Source organism: Hippopotamus amphibius, chromosome 2, assembly GCF_030028045.1.
Source record: "Hippopotamus amphibius kiboko isolate mHipAmp2 chromosome 2, mHipAmp2.hap2, whole genome shotgun sequence".
Taxonomy (NCBI): Eukaryota; Metazoa; Chordata; class Mammalia; order Artiodactyla; family Hippopotamidae; genus Hippopotamus; species Hippopotamus amphibius.
Genome location: NC_080187.1, coordinates 29,499,525 through 29,507,944, shown reverse-complemented (window position 1 = coordinate 29,507,944; position 8,420 = coordinate 29,499,525).

Below are 8,420 nucleotides of genomic sequence, written 5' to 3'. Positions count from 1 at the left end.
ATTTCATTCTAAATTGTTTCCTTTTACCCAGCACCTTTCCAAAAACTCCCACCCAATCCGTAACTAAGTACTTTGTTTAAAAGTCACTTTATCTCCTCCAATACCAGCTGGCCCAAGTCATCATCATTTCTTCTCTGACAGCTGCAAAATTCTCATTGTTTCCGGTCACTTTCTTGCTATTCTCCAATGAGTTTCCCATAGTTCCATCAAGGTGATCTTTTAAAAATGTAAGTCAAAGCATCTTACCTCTCTTCCCCACTTAAAACTCTTCAATAGCTTCAAATTTATCTTGGAATGAAACTCTAGATTCAGTACCAGGATATACAAGGGCCATGTATACCATATATCAATCCTAACTTCCACAGATATTTTTAAAAATTTAATGATAGGGAGAACTGATTCATTCAACACATTTCGAATACTTTATCCTCAGAAATTAAATAAACACTTTTACAAACATATTTTTAATCCTTACAAATTCCTATGAGAAGGATGTTGGCCTCATTTTACAGATGTAAAAAGATAGGTTGGGAGACAAAATTCAGGTTTTATTTTTCTATAAAGTCCAGCCAACTCCTTAGGGTAGGCAAATAAGGAGAGATCAAAGACAGTCACCCTCTTAGAAGTCATGTATGTGCATCTATCCATGTCATCTTATTCTACTTCTTTTAGAAGAGGTATATGAGGGCACGTTCTTGCATTTAGCTCCTGTTCACCAAAACACAGAGCCAAAGAAGCAGAAGTGACTATAGAGATGGAATGATTTGAGGGTCTCTAGAGACCCTTTTCTTTTCTTCAACTACTGGTTTCATATATGTTCTTCAGGTGAGTAGATTCTGAAAATTTTCTGCCAGCTTCTAATGTTCTAATTTCACTCAGTGAGAGGCTTCATGTGTGTCACCATGTCTCAAGAAGCATGTTTCTATTTTTGCTTATTTGCAATTAGACACCTTTTGGTCTGCAAAACATTTAAATCCATGGAAAAAATGGCAGTATTTTTTTACAGATGCTATTACAAAGGACTTAGATTACTCTGTGTTTGTGTGTGTGTGTATATGTGTGTTTAAAATGATCTTCTATAATTAAGTGTTTTGCCCTCAAAGCACTATTTAGCCAAGAAGAGGTCAGTTCTAGCCCTGAACTCATGCTTAAAAAGCTAAGCTTAATTATGTTATAATTGTTCGGGAAACCCAAGCAGAGTTTATTGTTTACTCTTAAACAGCAGGATGATGCTAAGTCTCTGCAGGGTGCACTGCAGATCACAAATTTTCTTCAAACTGCTCAGCAAATTGTGGTGAAGGAAAGAGAGCCACAACTATACTGTGCATTGGAGTTACAAATGTTTATCTTTTTTACTTGTTTTTATAAGTATAAATATTCACTGTCTTATATTTCTAATTTTCATGGGCATTTTAATAAAGGACATCATTAAAGCAATGCAGCAAAGGAACTTGGGGTTTTAGAGGAATTTGTCTCTGGGCAAAATCCCAAGAAGGCATGGGAAATTGGCTTTCTCATTTAATTTAGATTTAAAAACATGGTTTACACGGAGAAACTCACTAAGACAAAACATCTCATTAACTGGGCATCCAACGAGACTGAATTATGGCTTCCTAATACAGATATAAATACAGATTGATTCAGTTGCCAATTTGAAGATTCATGGTGCTATTATTTCTGCTGTTGAATTTAACTGGCGTCAATTAGGGCCTAAAAAGTTGTATTCCCAAAGAATACTAGTATGGTTAGCTATGAAATCCATATTTTTAATTCCATTTAGAAAAATGTTTTATGAACTTTTCCTATGTGTAAGGAGTCTGGCTGTGTTATGTTGGTGGCACACGTTATTTTCCCTTTCACTTATTTTCATTTATACCATCTACCAAAACCTCTTATTATCTGCCATTTAGATGTCACTATCCTCCATGTCCCACTTCTCAACCACCTAATATTCAAGCAATATTTACTGAGTGCATAATAAATACTAATATTCCAAGACATTCCTTTTCTCACTTAATAATTACCAACAATTAGTAGATAATATTATGCCATTTTTAAAATAAGAAAATTGAGACTCAAAAGGTTAAGGCTACGGGGTCTTACATTTTTTTTTAACTCCAAAGATTCTACCAAAGTTCCACGTCCTTTTACATCTATTTTCAAAAAAAACGGCCATGCAAATTGTGGTCATAATAAGGCATTTGCCTCATTGGATAGAGAATATTACTGGAGGTCCTGAATTGTGAACTCCTTGAGGAAAGGAACTATAATCTTTCACACATACACATTCGCTGTGACAAGTATTATATATTTTCATAACAATGATTTTTCTCTATATCATCTATTAAATTGCATTATGCTTCTTTTATTGTATCTCTCTCTGTTATCTATCCCAGGAATTCCTCAAAAGTAGAAAACATATATTATCTAGCTTTGTATCTCCACATTCAAAAATAGTCAGCTCCTATTTTCCACATGCATAAGCATTTGGATTAGAAATTTTAAAAAGAAATTAATAAAGGCACTTCGATCAAGTGAAACTAGATAGTCAGAAGTCATCAGAAAAAATAATGTATAATTAATTATTAATTAAAATCTCAGAGCAATAAGCTTAGTCATAACACTTGGCTTTATAAAATGTCCTCAACTAGAAGTCTGAAACTTGCCAAAATGATATCACTGACAATTTGAACTTTTCTAGGCAAAGACTCATCCTAAAAATAAAATAGAGAATCAGTTTGGTGAAAAATCATTCTTTTATGGAATGCAGCAGGTTGTTTTCCCAGTAGAATAAGCCTGATTATTACCAAAAGATTCCAACAGCTGACAGAATAGAAGCCTCTTGGAACGCTGTAATACCATGTTAGAAACTAGTTCAAAGAGCCCAGAATTTAAGGTGAGGGAGTCTGTTTTGGAGTCTCCCTCTTGCAAGAGCAAGCTCTTTAGTCTGAGAAAACCAACTCTTTTTTTCTGAGACTGTTTTCTTATCTACAAAATGAGGCAATTTTCTTATGTCATATTGTTGACTTACATATATCTATCATTTTAAGCATGGATGTCATAGTCTCTAATTTAGGATTGTATATTAACTTACAAGAGGAAAACTACAATAAGGTGATTCTTGGAGCCAACAGACATTCATTAAATGCCTCCTTAGGATTAATCATTTATTCTGTTTCCTTTCATTGCTTGACTCATTTCATTTTCCACTCTCAATTTTGTTGGGTTTTGTTTCTTATTTGTTTGGAAGAGATGCAAATGTGTGTAAATAATACGGTGTAAAAATACCTTCTCCTTTTTGAGGCCCTAGTATTTTTTGCATCTGAAACTATGAAAAATATATAGAAAGAATGGATGATTTTGTTGCCAACATGAGCCACTGAGTTTCCTATTTAATGATAGCAGCCAGGGAGTTTAATTGTAAGGATGTTTTGATCTTTGAGTTCGGTGGCTGATGAGCTTCACTGTGACGCTGTACCCTGAAATGTTGCTTGTCTGAGTGAAGTGAGAGCCATAAGCACCACACAAAGCATAGGTGTTTTGCTGATGCTTTATATCAGTAGCATTCTTTCCAGGCTGATTTCTGGCTCTGTTTATATTATGTAACTGTTCTGCTGATTGAGGGCGGATTCCTAACAAATGTTGAGCCAATCAGTTGCTCTCTACCAAGAATTTGGAATGGATGTAGTGCATGGGAGTCAAAGCTGTGGATTTCCTGCTCTGAAAGAGGGTTCATGAATACTAACCGCTGGGGCCCCAAAAGCTTCCCTGATTTCTGCCATTTCCTTCAAGACTATTTAAACTTCCTTCAGATTTACTAACACTCCAAAATCTTATTTGAAAATTCCATTCTTTGGGTAAACAAATCAGGATTAAATTCTGTTCCCTACAGAAAAAAAAAAAAAACAAACCACTTTAATTAGTGAAAATATAAAAAATTAGTGTAAAGGAAGGATGATTGTGAAAGTCAGTTTGTCTTGTCATCAGCTGAATGAAAACCTTGATACTTTTTTGATACTTTATATCAAATCAGATTTTAGATATGGTTTAACTTGGTTCTGCTGTTTTGTTTTGTTTTTTAAATATTTATTTATGTATTTATTTATTTAGCCTGCTCCAGGTCTTAGTTACTGCATGCAGGATCTTCGTTGTGGCATGTGGGCTTCTTAGTTGCGGCATGCATGTGGAATCTAGTTCCCCAGCCAGGGATTGAACCCAGGCCCCCTGCATTGGGACCATGGGTTCTTACCCACTAGACCACCAGGGAAGTCTCTGTTCTGCTGTCTGTTAAGTGAGAGGACCACCCATGATAATTGTATCTTCCTTGTTTAGTTTACTATTAACCACAACTAATAACTGTGTCTACTTGCTTCAAGAAAACATAGAGGCTCCTTTACTGATGATCTATAGACAGTAGCAATGAGGTGTTTCCTGTTCCAGGTGACAGATAGAACATGCATCTTTTTCCACCTCCCAAGATCCTATTGGAATGACTGTAAAAAAAGATTTTAATATATATGTAACTTAAGACAATGTAAATTTCCATGAATAAAATACATTTTTATGAATTTCTAGAAGATGGAGATTGGGCAACATCATATTCATATGTATGAAGAAGACTCTTGGAAGGCTTAAAGTGCAGAGTTGGTTGTGAGGCAATGGTCAGGCCAGTCCATCATGACAATCTAAAAGTTCATCTATTATCATACTAAGTGACATAAGTCAGACAGAGAAAGAAAAATATCATATGATATCACTCATATGTGGAATCTAACTTTTAAAAATGATATAAATGAACTTATTTACAAAACAAAAATAGGCTCACAGATTTCAAAAACAAACATGGTTATCAAAGGGGAAATGTGGGGGGAAGGGATAAATTAGGAGCTTGGGATTAACATACACTCACTACTATATATAAAATAGATAACCAACAAGGACATACTGTATAGCACAGGCAACTCTCTCAATATTCTGTAATAACTTATATGAGAAAAGAATCTGAAAAAAATGAAAATATGTATATGTATAACTGAACCACTTTGCTCTACACCTGAAACTAACACAACATTTTAAATCAACTATAATCCAATTAATTTTTTTAATTAAAAAAATTTTTAAAGGTATATGAAAAAAAGTAAATAAAAACAAAAGTTCATCTAGCAGAAAACTGATAAAAGAAAAGGAGCATCCATTATGGAAGGTGCCTGACTTCTCATCAACAATATTGGATATAAGAAGATGAAGCAGTTGGGGGAAATGTCTTCAAAATTTGAAAATAAAATGAATTTGGCCCTTAAATCTCTACCTCACTAAACTGGCAAATAAATTTAAAGACAAATTAAAGATACCATTTCAGACACATAAAGATTTAGAAATTTATCTTCTCTGCCCCTAAAAATCATTCAGGACATACTCCAGCAGAACAAAAAAGGGATCTAAAAAAACAAAAAGACATAAAAACCCACCAACAATGAAACTAAACGAGAAATGCAATAAACAGTCAGCTGTACAGTAGGCAAAGAAAACATTTGGTTTAAATTAGAACAGGAAGTCAGAAAATTTAATAAGAAAGTAGATGCACAAAATTTATAGTAATATATAAATAACTTGCAAAATCTTAATAATAAAATATAGATAATACATGTCTCACCTAGCAATAATGGCAAAAAGAAAAATAAGTAGGAATTACAGAGAAGACAAAAAGCTATACAAGAATGAAAACTAAATGTGGCACAATTTGATGAAGTATGTGAAAACAGAATTTACTCATTTTGATTCTTCTTCAGCTGAAAAGGTATTTCTTCATCTGACAAGGTATTTTACATTTCTCTTTCTATTAATTAGTAACACTACTTGGTTCTACAATGATTCATATTTTTATAGTCATAATGAGCATTATTTTTTCTCAGATTTTAAAGTAAATCCATAGGGTGAAAAGAAAATGTTTTTACACTACAGAACTATATGAAAATGTTATAAATAATGACAATTTGTAAGTTCATCTGACAGAAAATTGACAAAGGAGAAGATCATCAGAGGTAAAAAGAAGTGAAAATGAAAATGCGCTTCTCATCTTATAAGTCCCTCATCTTGTAATGTCAATCAGTTAAGCTTAAGAATATAATTTCAAGTTAGATTACTGATAGATAAACACTCACACACAAAATATATTTTTTCTAATGGGAGAATTGGGAAGAAATATAAGAGGTTTTGCAAGTGCACTAAACTGTTTTAAACAGCAGAGGATCCCCAGATAGTGTCTTAAGTATTGAAAAGTGGTTACTTCCAGGAAAAAAGACCAGGAATAGAGTATGTTGTAGATGAAGGTCTTTGTCTGCTTTTATGTTTTTTAGTGATGCTTATTATTTTTTCCCAAGCATATGAAGTGGTTTTATTATCCACACACTTCGTATTAAAGATAGTAAAAGGACTAAAGGTGCAGAAAGAGTCCTAATACTATGAAATGTAATCAAATTAATTTAGTAAACATAAGAAATAAGAAATCCTTTAGGGTAGTGTCTTTTCTAATTCCTGGCCTAAGTTTTTGGGAGGAAGGGGAAATTATTTGTTTTTGAATAGGCAATAGGCAGCTTAATCCAGGAGGCAGCTCTAGAGCAAAGATTGCTTATTAGAGGAGGCAAATGTTACTCAGAAATCCCAAGCCCCTGTCTTCTCACTGTGCTCGATCATTGACTGGGAAATTCCTAGAAGAATATGGCTTTGGCTTGAATGTTGAGTGGCTGTGACTGTATGTAAGTCCTGTACCTGCAGGTTCACACACTTTGCAGCCGACAACAGAATTCTTTCCTCAAGGGAGATCTGAACAGTGTACTCCACAGCTGGCAAATTACTAAATAGAGAGGAAGGAAGCCCTGTACTCATTCATGAGGCAAAGTAAATTAGCAGAGAGGGGTCTGGCATTAGGCAAATGTGAGCTCAAATACTCCTAGCATACAGCTGCTCCATTACCTCAGGCATATTGCCTAATGTTTCTGAGTATTACTTTCCCTATCTGTATGCAAAAATACTAATTTTCTTACAGGTTACTTGAAATAAATGAGTAAGGCTGTTGTAAAGGTTAAATGAGATAACACTTGGAAAGAGCCTAATAGTTTAGCACATAGTGAATGTTCAGTAGACACAATAAAGTTACAGATCGCCCTATTTTTGGTTTGCAAGACTCTAGTCACTAGTTCTGATAGACTATCTTATAGAATTCCTCTTTTCATGGATATTTTAGGCACAAGAATAGGTTGCCACACACATATTACCCCCTCTACTTGAAATGACTCAGTTTTCCCTCTTTGTCACTCTGCAAGGTCAGCTGTCCATTCTGATGTGTTAAATAACTAGCATAGTAGTTGTGATGGAAAGTCTTGGCATCTTAATTCCAAGGGGTTCCTTTGGCTGCAAGTCAATTAGGGTTTCTGGCATTAGAACAACCATTTTTAGTTCTCTCTGGAAGAATTTCTTTAAGTAAGCAATTCTGTTGAAATCCTACTTGAGCCCACTCTTCCCTCGAAATTTGCCACCTATGTACGCACTCACACGTATATGGCAGGCTCTCCTTTCTCACTGATTTATTGACACAACGCCATTTCAGTTCATTATGATAATTTTCATTTCAACTACAATCAATCCCTTAATTTAAAGCCATTAAGATTACTATGGCAATTATTTTTCATTCCTGACACCTATTATTCTATACTATTACCAATATTTAAAGCTATGATAATGAGAATGGTAATAAATTTATAATAGCTCATTCCACATCACCTTAGTTTGGGACATATTAGCTGCTTATAACTTTAACTTACTAAAGTAATCTTGCTATGTAAATATCTGTTGTTCTTTATTTTTTAATTATTTTTTTGGAAGTTTTCCCAGATTGAGATTACTGGGTCAGAAAATATTAACATTTTCAAAACTGGGTATTTATTGCCAAACCAGTTTCCAAATATATTATTTTAATTGACAGTGGTAACAGCAACAAATACATGTATTTATTTCCCTGAAGTGCTGCCAATAGTGTGTTTCACTGAGGTATTAAGAGGTAAGGAACAACAGACACTGGCACCCATATTTCCTGATTTTGTCATGTAATGGTTTCAGAACAGCAAAACATACAAGCAAAAAGCATATATTAATATAATAGGTACACTTGCATTTTACCTTGTGGTCTAACCTCCAATAATGCTTCCTTACACACACACACACACACACACACACACACACACACACACACATATATATATATCATGGTCAATTAAAATCATATATTTGGAGACTGCCTAGGCAATAAATACCCAGTCTTGAAAATGTTAATATTTTCTAATGCCTTAGCACAAATTAGAATTTCAGTATTGGTTTTCTCTTAATTTTCTGGATAAAGCAACTTTTAGGCATGTCTCAACATA